Genomic DNA, 15000 nt, shown 5'->3' with positions numbered 1-15000 from the left:
TAGAAAAGCTCGGGAAGCCCATCTTATTGAAAAAGCTCAAACAACAGAACCTCTTGGGATAAACAAGCGTGACGGATAATTTTAACGATCTCGTTATTTCGTGTTTCAACGGCATTTTATTCGTTTGAAATCTTGGTTTGTTTATCCATTAGCTATATCACGTTACGTTACCATTTGAAATCTTCTTTACTTTCGTCATAACATGTGTATAAATATTCTGTAAATTCGTTAGATCTCCAAATACACCTGATGAAGGCTGGTATTGGTCAGCCGAATATCGTTGTTTTATCAGTCGTGCAATAGTCTGCTTGACTATTATTTTGAGTCAGTTGTAAAGGCTGATTCAACTCATCGAGGAAAATGTCCCATAAATACTTCAAATCCCGACGTTTCTTTTCGAAAATCCATTTTATGGAGAGCCAGATGAATAAAGTTCACTCACCCACTATTTTCTGCGTTGGCCTGAGTGGTCTGACAGGTTTTGAGGACGCTTCGATTTCTTTTTCAGATCCCCCGCGTCGTCACATACAGTATAAATGAATTACGGTCGTTTCGCCAACGACCAGTTCGCCAACAGTTCGCAGACATATCCCACAGGCGCCCCAAGCTCAGTGTGAGCATAGCCGACAAAAATATCTTTGAATGAGAATCCCCATAAAAAGCTTAAGAATATAATTATATGAAAAAAACCTTAATTAAGAAGCCTAGTAACTTTTTTGCCATCGTGGATAGCTTCCTTCCTCTGTGGTTATTTTCCGGATTTGAGCCATTTAACAATTTTTTGGTTGTCAACGGTTATAATAAAATCCCAAGGCAAGAGACTAAATTTTCAGGTGCTACCACAGGCGGCCCAGAGTCGGAAGGTAAACAACTATAAGGATTTGTATGGGAATCTTGATAACAGACTGAAAAAGGTATTTACCCGCAAAAGTTCTCAATAAAAAAGCCGTACTTTATTGTCATGGTGAATTTCTTGCTATTGAATGCGATTTAAGCGACTTCTCAAATTCCCGAATCGTCACTCTTCCCTAAATAAAGGAAAGGCTGGCAACTCATTTCTAACTTACCTCAGATCTCGCCGAAAAAAATCACACTTCTCCGGCATCAGTCACGCTCAAACTCCGGCGATGGCTACACGGATAAATTTACTTCCCCTTGACCAAGTTTCAAGGTCCAGCGAGTATCCATTGCTGAGAAACTGCGAAAAATATTCAAATTTTCAAACTCCTTCGAGGCTCGCTAACAACCAATTTTGACACGGCTGGTCGACGGTTCACTGAGCCTCCATACGGTGAGCGCAAACCTACGCAAGTGTACCCGTAGTTGGGCAGACCAAAACAAATCCCAGACTCGTCCCCAAATACCTGCCTGGGGTCATGTTCATGTTTCTAAATCGGCGAACGATATTTAAAGTTCCACACTGAAACCTTAAACACAGCTCCCATCGCTTTGGTTGCCCCACCGCATGTTATAAATCCGGATTTTCATCGAACTCCGTAAGTACTGAAGCTGTTTGAAGCCTCGCGCGTGCAAAAATCCCCTCGTCCGATGACACTCGACACCACGGCTGTTTTTTTGTTGCTGTTGGAAAAAGTATAGTTTTGTTAAGTGAATTTGCTTTGAGCCAAAGAAATCACCGCACCGTAATTTCTACTGTCCAAAAAACAGACAAGCGAGGTTGTAACTCGGATACCTTTCAGGTATTCCGAGTAATAATTGTTGGTTTTCGATCGATATCGCTTGATGCACCGGTGTGAGAAATAATTTTAAACATTTCAACGCAACTGGAAGCGCAAAAGCAAAGCACAGATGATTTCAACGATGGCATTTTCCCTAGACTCTCAACAGAAAAATGTGTCCAAAAGGCTGAAAAGGTGCAGCGACCTTTTCATATGAATTTTTTCTGCAGTCATGATAATGTGAGTTGTTGACGGATGAAAAACAGGATTGTGTTTCATACACTAGTAAATACCTTCGACTGCGTTTCAAACTCCATCCAAACAGCTTCAGTACTTACGGAGTTCGATGAAAATCCGGATTTATAACATGCGGTGGGGCAACCAAAGCGATGGGAGCTGTGTTTAAGGTTTCAGTGTGGAACTTTTAATATCGTTCGCCGATTTAGAAACATGAACATGACCCCAGGCAGGTATTTGGGGACGAGTCTGGGATTTGTTTTGGTCTGCCCAACTACGGGTACACTTGCGTAGGTTTGCGCTCACCGTATGGAGGCTCAGTGAACCGTTGACCAGCCGTGTCAAAATTGGTTGTTAGCGAGCCTCGAAGGAGTTTGAAAATTTGAATATTTTTCGCAGTTTCTCAGCAATGGATATTCGCTGGACCTTGAAACTTGGTCAAGGGGAAGTAAATTTATCCGTGTAGCCATCGCCGGAGTTTGAGCGTGACTGATGCCGGAGAAGTGTGATTTTTTTCGGCGAGATCTGAGGTAAGTTAGAAATGAGTTGCCAGCCTTTCCTTTATTTAGGGAAGAGTGACGATTCGGGAATTTGAGAAGTCGCTTAAATCGCATTCAATGAGGCAAAAAACCACACAAAAAGCAAGAAATTCACCATGACAATAAAGTACGGCTTTTTTATTGAGAACTTTTGCGGGTAAATATCTTTTTCAGTCTGTTATCAAGATTCCCATACAAATCTCCTTATAGTTGTTTACCTTCCGACTCTGGGCCGCCTGTGGTGCCACCAATTTGAGTCAAATATTCCTGGATAAAATATTCCCACGGTCACAATTTCACATCAGAATCAATTGACAAAGATTGAAGTTTCATTTCAATCCACTATCAACGCAATAGCAGTCATGTGAACAACGTCAAGCGGTGAATATTGTTACAAAACAGCATTCAAAGACGGTGCTTTAGCACAAAAAGTGGCCACGGCTTCGACCGTTGATAGCAAACTGACCCTTACTGGGGTAGCGGACCGTAGTTTGTCAACAGCAAAATTTCTTTATTCCCCTGGGTCTACTGGCATGACTGAATTGACACACTCCCGACGCGACTGTTTTCTCTCAGATGCTAATAATTAAATTTCACTGGCTTCAGTAAGTCCAGCCACAAAATATTCGTAGCACAATATCATACGCGAACAAAGTTTATTTGCATGTCAATATATATTCCTTGAAGGCTTGAGTCAATGCGATCACGTCGGAATAAAAAAAAATGCGTTTGATAAACTACGGGAACAAATTTTATTTGCATAATTAATGTTAATTTCTTGAAGGCTTGATAAATACAGTTACGATCGCGAACAGCCTACTACGTACAAAAGCCTATTAACTAATAAAAGCGGCACGAATGCGCAAAAGTTTGTTTACTACGACTTTCATTTTCGCATCTTTCAGTGCTTTCCGGCTTCGCGAATGTCAACACTTTGTCCACACGAAGGAGGCGTGTCAATTGATTCTGATGTGAAGTTGTGAGCGTGGGAATATTTTATCCAGGAATATTTGACTCCAATTGGTGGCACCAGAGAATTTAGTCTCCAGCCTTGGGATTTTATTTAGGTGCGGTTACACTAGACCTCTTGCCCATGGGGAACCTTGGGGTTACGGCTTGGGTTGGGTTTACCCTGGGTTATGATCGACTCCCCATTTGCGGTTACACACTTGTAAATTACCCAAGGACAAGATGAGATTTATTAGTTTTTCCACTAAATGGTTTTTGAAATACTAATTACAATACAAAATACATTAAAATTAAGGATCTAAAAAAAAAAAGTAAACATCGAAGATCTACATCTGAACGACAAACTTTTCTTTGGCTTATTTTCGGTAATTGTCACGATCGGCGCTTCTCTAAAACTGTCTACCTCAAGTAAGTTCAGCGATTCATCGCTTCATTTTAAGAAGGCAACAAAGACGTCGACTTCAGTTATGCTTTCTCTAGTCCTTGCAACTCTCCAATTTATAATTTAGACGTCGACTTGCTGCTGGCCAGAAAAGGCGTGCTTGGGTATTTCCACGTCCGCAGTTGTTTACACAGTTCATCACAGCATGTATTTTCCTCGCGTTCGGCAATCTTGTGATTGGTTGAGCCGCTTTGGGGTTTTGTTAACCATAAGACTTACATCTGGAACTGTCATGGGCAATTCTTTTGTTCTTTTTGACGTATCCATGGAAATTTCCCACAGAAAATTTTCCTTTGGGCAGATCGGTTACACATAAAAAATTGCTTCCCCGTGGGAAAAAGGCACTTCCCCAAGGGCAAAATGGCTAGTGTAACCGCAGCTAATTATAACCGGTGACAACCAAAAAATTGTGAAATGGCTCAAATTGCGTCGGATCGGGAAAATAACCACACAGGAGGGAAGCTATCCACGATGGCAATAAGGTTAGGCTTTTTAATTGAGATTTTTTTTCAGATATATAATTATCTTCTTAAGCTTTTTATGGCGATTCTCATACAAATCCTTATAGTTTTGTCGGCCATGCTCACACTGAGCTTGGGGTGCCTGTGCATATCTACGTCAGAGCGCCATCATAGTGAACTCACGATTTGTTATTACGCAAGATAGCGGGGCAGAAACGAAACCACAACCATTGTGAGCCCGCGAGACTGAGCACCCCCAGCAAACCATTGTTTTAACGAAAACCGCTGGTCAGCAACCTGGTTCTGGTCATTGCTGTCTGAGGTCTTCCGACAGAAACGCGCTACATTCAACCTGCCATCTTGTATCCCTTAAGTCCCAGCGAGCTGGGCGGTGAGCTTCAATATTCGACTGCTGTTTTAAGTAAGTATCTGTTTATTACCACATTTAACAAGAGCAAGTTCCTGAACAAATTCTACCGGTTAGCTTCCTCAGTGCAATCGCATGTTTTAGACCAAGATTAAACATTCCATTCGTATCTCCAAACTGACCTGCCTTAGTTATCAAATAGAAATGTTCAATTAGAGATTTTCGATTGAAGTTTCCGAAGATATAGCTTTTTGCAATTGCAAAATTGCAATTCTAGAGAGGACTTGTATGCAAATTCTCCTAAGTTAACTTGGCTCCATTACCAGCTGCTTTATGGAAAATGAGCCCACAAAGTCCGGGCTCGAGAGAGCGGCAGAAATTAAGCCTAGGATTTTAGCAGATACTAAAAGATATGAAGGCTTTAGACAAGTCCATGACATCCACCAATACTTTGATGAAATAAAGTGTTAGTGTAGTTTGCTCTGTATGCCCCACTTGTCACCATTGTATCGGTTTTCTGACGGTTTTGAATGCGGTTTTCGGTTTTGGCCGAATTTTTTTGCGGTTTTGCGGTTTTGGATGATTTTCTGTTCAGTTTTGCGGTTTCTAATACACCACAATGTCCCCCTCTATTATGTATTATCTGAGTGATGTAATGCAGTCGTGTAAAGGAAAACACTGTGTGGTCGTAATTTGGATTAATTAAATAAACTATATATCAGAGGCCAGTTGTTCAAACGATGGATAGCGCTATCCAGCGGATAAACACTCGCAAATCCAATTGAGTTATTCAGTGGATAGTGATTTATTCAGTGGATAGCGCTATCCACCCTTCGAACAACTGGGGCCAGATGTGTAAAGATGTGGTAGTACGGGTTGGTTGAAGAGGCGAACAGTTGGTTGACGGAAAGAAAGGCCACCTAGAGAGTAGAATTGAGTAGAGGAGTTGAACGGCCTGTGGGAAGACAACACATTTCCGTTGCTAAGAGCCTGTTTACATGGAAGTCGGGTAACCCCCCTGTTCATATTTAGGTGAGGTGACTCGCGAAGGTGGGTTGCCAGGTCTGCCATGCCGGGTAACCCTCCTAGCCGGGGCCGCTTTTTGCCATGTAGACGTTTGAAGGTGGGCTAACCCGCCTACCGGGGTTCAGCTCGTGTTACGCCTAAAAGCGCGCCAAATACTAATCTAAACAATATGGCAGTTGGCAGATATGAGCGTGGCGAATTTTTTCGCCGAAATCATCTCCCCAGTTTGGAATGGGGCAATGCCGAAGGCGAATACGAAGGCAATAAAGAGAATGCCGAAAAAATAAAGCCTCAGTTGAAGGCCTAAGCGGGTTTGCTGCTATAAACAACAACACAACTTCGACTTCAACTGAGATCTGTTCGAATGCTTTGTCTGATCTCTCAAGGGCACAAGGTCCACAAGTTAAGAGAAAAGCCTCAGATCAGCCTAAATCCGCCAAGAAAGCAAGGAAGAACAACGACGAACGACGAGCAGTTCTTCCTCGAATGCGTCGAAGTCGTGCGACAGCAGCATTGCACTGTTGAGTTGCCTAAGCAATACACTGCCTTCGACGAAGCCGTTGTAACATTAAAAGTGATAATAGGAAGCCACAACACTGAAGAGTTGAAGCAACAACTGCTAGTGGGAATAGAAGAGCACTAACCGCCAAAATGAATCGACTACCACGAAGACGAGTCGACTGAACGCGACAGAATTCCACTCTCGAGTTAAGGTATGGTTTTGATAGACGACTCGATTTCGGTGTATTGGACAAAATTCTTTTTTTTTTGGGATATGGTGGAGAAACGAGATAATTTGTGAAAGTATTGCCTCTCTCAGCAGTAAGTAGCCAGTACGATAGCTTTTCGGTGGTGCCATGCCATCCAGTCAGAAATCGAAAATATTAGTTATGCAGCCATCGTGATGAACTGAAATTTTTCCTATCGCAACTAAGTAGAACTTTGTTAAATTGAAAAGCAAGCAGTAATAATAATAATAATAATAATAATAATAATAATAATAATAATAACTAACAGAATTGATGCGAGAATTGTGGACAGAAAGGAGAAGAAGGTGATCCTTATTGAGATGAGCTGCCCTTGGGTTTCCAACAGAGAACAGAAGGAACAGGAGAAAACTGACAAGTATGCGCCGTTGAGATGGGAGATGCGCCAACAGTTCCCCGGCCACACTATCACACAGTTTAATGTGATAGTTGATGTACTAGGAGGCTACTCTATGGAGACGGCGGAGTTTTTAGGTTTGGATAGAGGGAACCAGGTTTTGTTTAATATGCAGAAGGCAGTTTTATCGCACACCCTAAACATAGCAAGGTCATTCAAGGTTTCGACGAGTTATTAAGGAATATAAACTCTTGTTCCTTTCTCAAATGTTGGCTCGCTAGTTATTACCAATTGGTTTGTAAATAGGTTTAACAGTAGGGATTGTTACACAATAGTGCCTTTTCCTACTTATATTTGTAAGCATACTTACGTACTACATACTGCATAATAATAATAATAATAATGATAATAATGACAATAAATATAATAACAACAATAATAATTGGCAGTGCTAATCACCCTTTACTCGCAATGTTTACTCGATTTCGATGAGGCAGGAAAACCGGAGTACCCGGAGAAAAACCCTCGAGTCAGCCCGCTGACATCTGACATCCGAAACGATGTTACCATGGTTAAGTAGTGTTATTCAGGGGCTGGTTCCTGAAAGGTGTAAAAACTCTATTCCAGGGATAAATGTGCCTGTTTATACTATAAGGGGAATAAACCAGCAGCTCTGTTGGTGGCTAGAGGGAAAACAAAAGGGCATATTTACAAGTTTCAACCTCAACTTTTTTAATCCGTCCACCAAATAAAAAAAAATACCAGTGAGAAATCGCTCAGGCGAAGAATGTTGTCACGATACAAAACCCAACAAACAGAATGCATTCTTTTTGTTACGAAAAAGGATCTCAATCCAGAATTCTTGATAAGCCTAATTAGGTTTTTTTTGTTTTTTTTTAAACCACAATGCAACCAAGATCCTGACTAATGTACATTCCAACACGTCCATCAGACAGAGATGTTGGAACTTGTGCAGCAATCTAGCGTCCTTAAAGTTGATGTTTTTTGGATCTGTTATCCTAGTTTCGGTAATGCAATCAGACTAAAGTGGTTGCGCTTTAAAAAGAAAAAAAGAAAAAGAAACACATTTGATCGACTGCTCCCCTTAGGGGCTTTTCGGGGCCAATGAAGCCGATGAGTGAAATAACAACTGTTAAGAATCCCAACTACATGTACCTCAAACAGGCCGGAGGCAAACCAGATGGCTATTTACAAGTGCATCCGAGGAAAAAACCAAAGTCTCGCCAGGATCACATTCAACGAATGGTCAAAACGAGCCTTGATGCAGGAATTTCTGGATGGTGAGGCGCCCTAACCACTGGGGCGCACTGTCTCCATACTTAAGTTAGTATGCAAAATAGTATTGTTTGAGATCTTTAGAGGTCTTGCCCACAAAATTCTGGCAATTAATGAGATTTCAGATGTTGTTCTTTGCTTTTAAGTTGAAGATGGAGGGGAGTAACTCAGCAAGGAGTAACTGCAGAATATCCAGCCACTATTGCCAGTATTTCTTGTAGCTGCCTTTTTTAAAGAAGAGCAATGAGAAACTTTGGTTGAGTGGTCGTCAAATAGTAATCACTTCACATAAGTCTCAAGCTCATGCAGCCGAGCACAAGTGCTCTACTAATTAGGGAGACCTAAAATGCAACAAAGGCTGGGAAGTCAAATGCATCACTCCCAAACATTCCATACTTGTCTTTAGGTAATAAAATCATGTGATTTTGCGTAGTTTCTATTGTAAATTGGAATCGATAGATTCGGAATACCCTCAAAACCCACTCATCTCTTTTTTTTTTTTTATGACAGACGGTGTGGGATGAACTGCCCCCATGCGTGAAAGGTTAAAAAAACATTTTGAATTAAAACCTAAAAATACATGAATAAATAAAACATGCATAACATGAAATTCATCTGTTTGATCGAAACATATTGGAAGATTATTAAATGTTTCAACAAATTTTTAGACAAGTCTTTGGCAAATGATTCAACAACGACATCACTTTTTCTAATTATAAATTCAACTTCTACGCTTTATACATTACGCAACTGAAGATGACAGAAATTTCTGTCGAAACATGTCTTACAAACTTAAAAGTTTCGTCGTTTACTTTTCTCTCTGATCACAGAACGAAATGGGTTGCCAAGCTTCTTAATCAAAAATTCCTAAGATAAGGGGGACTACGGAATTCAGGGCCTTAAGGGGCCACCACAAGTACATTAGTCGGAAGCTTTTCAAGTATGCTGTAGTTATGATCGACTGAATAACGCCGCAGTCTGAATGCATTTAATTTAATTGGCATGCAAATATGACCCACTTTCTACTTTCATTAAATATTCAGAGAAATTTTCCGCATTCGATAGCATGTCCTTTTGAACACTATAGGATATAATAAAACTAACTTTTTTGCTATTTGATCCCTAAACGAAATGGTCTCTCTTTTCCGTGAAGGCTGTCACCGTATTTCGCGAAATTTGAGTTACCACTCAACCATGATACTTTTTAATTACTAAATGAGCAACGACACCCTTGAAGTTCAAAAATTAAAAATCATAGCAGTTTATTTGGAAAAATTGAGCTAGTATTTCATACCTTCTGCAGAGGAAAGCAAAGATAAAAGAAAGGCTGCAAGCAAAGACAGGCCTTGCATCTTGCTTTTCTCGGGGCTCTAAGTGAAGCGTGAAGATGAAGAAGCCATGTCTCTGGAATATGCAAACGTCTTTGTCGACTAGTGCGTCTAAAATAGATGTGGAAACTAACCCCAGAACATAAATGACACAGTCGAGTTCATCAAGAAACCTGAAAGTAAAGCAAAGCTCACTTTATACATCATTGTGTCTGCCTAGTTTACGTCTTTATTAGGATACTAGAAATTTCAAAATGCTTTTGAACTAACAGTTTTTGAATTTCAATTAAGTCGTCTGTGTCACCTAACTAGAAGAATCGTTATGAAATGCTAAGCTTTCCAGAATGGTACAGTTTACTTTAGCTTCACACGGTGTTCAGCTTACTTGGTGTTCATTTTTGGGTCAGGAGAACTTTTAAACAAATGAGTGGTATACTGCTATTTAAAGTTGTGTTTCAGGTACATTTAGAAATCAAACAATCCTAATTACTACGATTTTGACTGAAACCCGGACATTATTTATCTCGCCAGGGAATATATAGCAAGACAATGTTCCTTCAAGGTACTTAGATATTTTCACAATGGTATCGCTGTAAGGAAATGGAAGGCTCAAAGATCATCTGTCGATAGTAGTTTACATTGTTGGGTTCCGAAGACAAGGGGCTTGAGACTGATGGTACCGATTTCAGATCTTCAGACGTTGTAAGTTTATCAGAAATTACCATTTAAGTACATTACCGTGGTCATAACGAACGTGCCCAGGACATTTCAAGATAAGTCATTGCTTTAAGGAATTGGTTGCTTATGCGGTCTAGAGCGTTGCTCTTTCAAGCAAAAAATTTATCGCAAACTTGATGTCAGATTTCGTGTCGGCTTACATTATTAAATTATCAATATCAGTGCAATCATACTCGATTCTTGATTCAGCTAATGCAGGAGAACAGTAACATTTGTAGCATGACATGTATCCTTAAGATTTATTTGCCAGTTTTTATGCCAGAGACGCATAATTCGTCTGGGACGAACTTGGGCAAACATTATTTCTGCGTCTGTTAAATTCGTCTAGTATAAAGACGGGCACAAGACGCATAATGCGTCTGGACGAAGTATCCACTTTAGTGCGTCTCGTCGAAGACGCACTATGCGTCTTGTGCCTGTCTTTATACTAGACGGATAACACGAGCGATGCATAATTCGTCTGGACGGATTATGCGTCTCTAGTATAAAAACGGCCATTCTTGATTTAGTTATGCACAGGAAGAGTGACATTTATCGGGAACAATCTAAAAGAACTAATAGTCTACCTGATTTGTTGCTGCGCCTCTTGTGTTGTTTGTGATCAACTCTGGAGTTAGAGTGGTCACACCCGAAACAGGTTAATATTTGGTTGTCGCTGTGGGTGGCCAATCAAACAATTCAGCCACGGAATGACATCAATTCAATGGGCCGTAAATTCATCGAGAAGTCAAAATTTGGCTTTTGTTTTCGTTTAATGGCTGAAGAGGTGCATTGGCAGCATAAGAAACAGGGAGTAAAAGACACGAGTAAAATGCAAAGAACTGGAGAAAATTGAGAAGCACCATTCACTTAGGGAAGAAATTTGGAAAGATGCGGAAAATGAATAAAGTGACAGTGGTGCAAGTTTTGATTGCAACGTTGTTTCATAAATATATGAAAATGCTAGACATCTCGATCGGAATTTAAATGATTCTGAAAACATTGTTACACCAGATTCATGTACCTTCCGCAGTTTCGGGAATCCTCTTCAATCCTTCTTTTTGTTCTTGCAAATGATAAGAAGGAGATGGAGGACACGAAAAAGCGGTATGCTGAACATAGAAAAAGAGCTGGTGTTGATTATCTAGACTGCTGGTACAAAAGGCAAACCGTAGGTCACAGATCACTACCAGGCCATTGCTTTTCCCCGCTGTCTAATGCTAACCCAGGCTGGGATAAATCAGTGCTACTTTGAAAATCAGGAAACATTCTGTTTAGGCTTTGGAAGGCAGCACAATAACCAGGCAATCCGGAATCCGGGAAACCAGAAATCTGGAAGAGAAACGAATACTTAATAAAACATAAAAAAAAAAAAAATCAGTATAATGCTGGTCATTGTTCATGGTAGAGTTTACGTAAAAGTAATGATGTTTGAAATTTATTAAATAAACAAATTTGTGCTTTAACGTTTCCTTCTATTTTAATTTATTTCTCCATATCGAAAATAAATATTCCATTTACGGTTTCCGCCCCCCCCTCGCCAACAATGTTGGTTGATATCTCGGTTATTTGCGCTTCTAATAAACAAGGACTTTTATTGTAGTTATTGTCGAAAAGTACTAAACTTGAGAAAAGTCTCGCCTACTTTTGTCTAAGATTGTAGGTAAAAGCGGATTCCGCCTGAGACCCGATTTTCCCTGCGAGATATTTGTACGAGATGAGATGTCATAATTGAATGACTCCTAATACGCTGAAACTTTGCAGGGTTACCAAAGTTAAGGTGCCCTTTCTATTCCTAGATCTGGTATCAGTTTTTCATTCAGTTCCATTTTAACTCATTCAAATCCGTTGCTGCCATTTTGGAGAAGGGTCTATAACCCTAACTCTAGATTACCATATAGCGACAGGGTTAAATTAAAGGAGGTGTGTAAACTATCCAATTGTAATCGCGGAATTTATTTACCGACAGCTTGGAAGTGTAAAAAAAAGGTAAAAAAAGGTAAAGTCTACTTCAGAACCAAATGGCCCATTAGGCTGGAGCTTAGACCCGCTTTTTGTAGCATGAAGCGGCTACGAGTATTTCTACTTCCCCCTGGAAGGGAGGCCAGTCTCCATCGCAAGGTTCCTCCGGGATTTTCGCCGGTACTCATTTTATGAACCTCTCCCTCTCTCTCTCTCTCTCTCTCTCTCTCTCTCTCTCTCTCTCTCTCTCTCTCTCTTTCTCCACGAGAGACAGAGAGAGATTGATTGATTCACTTTTATTTGAATACGGTAATTTCATAAGTTACACAACTTCTTTACATGAAAGCCGTATAGAAACAGAAGTAAATACTGTACAACTACACTAAAAATATGTACAAATAATAAAATATAGTAAAAAATGTAGAGAGAGAGAGAGTAAAGTGTCTTGCCCAAGAACACAACGCAATGTCCCCCTCCGGGACCCGAACCCGGCCCACTCAATCCGGAGTCGAGCGCACTAACCACAGGAAGTGTAAAAAACCATACCCAATGGTGAGCTTCGATTTAAGCAAACTGTATAATAAGCTGCAGATAAAGAGCTCCGTTTCCTCACCAGGAGGTTTCCATGTCTTTGAGGCTTCCGTCCTGCAAAAGACAGCATGAACTTCTTCTTCAAGTCTAATTTTAAGACAGGTTAACGACGTAGATGATAACGAAACTGGCAAGTTCAAATTAGCTTTTGGTGGAACGCCGGGATCAGTCCAAATATGGGACAAAAAGGCAATAATAAAAATAGCTAACGTTAATACTGTCATGCTGTTTTTATTCATGATGTCTTTTGTCATTCGTCGTTATCAAAGCTTTGTAACTGGCATTTTGCGTGCAAATATTTCACTGAAGGTCTTTACCTGTGAACTTCACGGATACCCGTGGAGAGCTAGCTCCTGTGACAATGCTCAGCAGATGATGTTATTGTCAATATTTTTTCTTTTCCTTCGAAATTTAATTAATAACTTAATCACACGAGACTTAATCACCAGTCGCTATTTCTGTCGCTATTTCTGTCTCCTAAGCAATCTAACCGTGTCATGATAACCTTTAGTTTACAGATGGACACTGTTTATTGATCTGTCAAATCAAGAGTTTTCCTTAGGAAATATCTTTTTTTAAAATCCGCTGGATCATTAAAATGTACTGTTGATGGTGTCAAAGGTTAATTCGTTGAGTATCACTACTTCAAGGAAGGAAATGTGTGGATAAACCTGATAAACGTAAATTGACCACTGGAGGGAGGTGAGAACACTGATGCCTTTCGCCAACCCTCGAAACGCGTCACTTACCCACCTAACCCCAATTACTTCCTCAAGTTGATCAGTTTGAGTTTTGCTTCGACGAGAGTCAGCCTTAGCATTTTTAACCAGAAAAGAACAGTTTCCTATAACCTAGTTCTATAAACAAATTGTGTTCACCCTTTGGAGAAATGCAGCACCCAATTTTGCGCATCAACTGTTTTCAGTGATTTGCGAAATTCTGGTCGTCAGATCATGTCCATTTTCCTCGCCATCTTGAATTTGGTCAAATAATTCAAATGCATGGGCAATAATAATGAAAAAAATAATAACAATAGCAATAACAATAACAATAATAATAATAATAATAATAATAAAATAATAATATTTTTTCCAATAATAACAAAAACTTTATTTCAACTATCAAAACAATTAGTAAATATTTACAATTTTAATCTTTATATCGAAATTATTTACAAATTTCCGCTTCTTTTCATCTTCGTGCATAATAATAATAATAATAATAATAATAATAATCATGATAACAATATTAATATTAATATTAATTTATTGAGCATAAACTCTTCAATACAAAATTATTTTTTTTGAAATCGCAATTTAGTATACCTTAATGTAATTAAAAATATATTTACATGCTGTCTGTATGCTCAATCGTCTTTAAAAATCTTTAACTCATAATACTATAAAATGATAAATAAAAGGAAAAAATGTGAATAAATAATATAAAATGTTAAAATGCTTCTTGCTATAAGCTCAGTGAGTGTCAAATTTACAGAAGGATAAACTATCTACATGCAACCGAGACTTCTAGTTCGGGAACAGTCTCCTGTATATTTGGAGTAGTTCTCCTCTTTGTGCGCGAGCCTTGCAGGCAAACCAAAGCAGACCTCAAAATGGCAAATGAGACTCGAGTCATAATCCATGCGCTGGTGGAAGCGTTAATTTAGCTCTCCTGTTTCTTTACTGCCAGTAGCTCAGAGATACGACTGTGGTAACGTTGACATTCGTCAGACATGCCTCCAGTAGTAATAAAAACCAGTGGTGTGAATGTGCCCCGTTCTACCTCAAGAACTCTGGACCAGTAAAGACGCTTTTTCATCATTCTCGTGTAGGTTGTAAATCTTGTGTGAGTCTGCGTTAGGGTGACATACCGTAACATCAAAGAGAGCAGACTGTTCTCTCGCCAAGAAACCCTGCGCTCGGATATCCATCCGCGCGTCAGGGGCCTTGTTGGCACCCCTCGGCAGCACTCCCTCCGTAACGTCTTGGAGAACCGGCTCCATCTCAATGTCAGTTCACACTACTCGCAAAATCCATCCTCGAGATCTCGAATTTCGTTGTGCCGCTGTATAATAAATCCTCCACGCATTCCAATCATGGCATGGTCAGCGTCAAAAAAAACCCAGCAGACGCACATCGTTGGCATGTCATTGAATTCCCAACCATATTTCAACTTAATTGCGTCCCTAAACTCCCTCTTGCTAGGATTGAAGCTCATTTCTTTTAACGGTATAATGCTGCGCCAACTAGAGGCACTTTTCTCCTTTATAAATTAAAAAGCCG

At 39.9% G+C, this 15000-nt stretch overlaps 1 long non-coding RNA gene across 2 annotated transcripts; it reads right to left on the bottom strand.

The window, feature by feature from the left end:
- Positions 1-7699: 7699 nt before the first annotated feature.
- Positions 7700-10807, bottom strand: LOC138027898 (uncharacterized). 2 transcript variants are annotated; one of them, XR_011127538.1, is made up of 3 exons: positions 10753-10807; positions 9415-9621; positions 7700-8461 (listed from the first exon to the last, which is right to left on the bottom strand). It is a non-coding gene; the product is annotated as an uncharacterized lncRNA (long non-coding RNA). The 2 variants fall into 2 exon arrangements; XR_011127539.1 differs by having other exon boundaries at positions 7700-8345.
- Between the last annotated feature and the right edge of the window lie 4193 nt (positions 10808-15000).

Source organism: Montipora capricornis, chromosome 2 (assembly GCF_036669925.1).
Source record: "Montipora capricornis isolate CH-2021 chromosome 2, ASM3666992v2, whole genome shotgun sequence".
Taxonomy (NCBI): Eukaryota; Metazoa; Cnidaria; class Anthozoa; order Scleractinia; family Acroporidae; genus Montipora; species Montipora capricornis.
The sequence above is the reverse complement of the archived record's forward strand: the minus strand, read 5'-3'. Positions and strand labels throughout refer to the sequence as shown.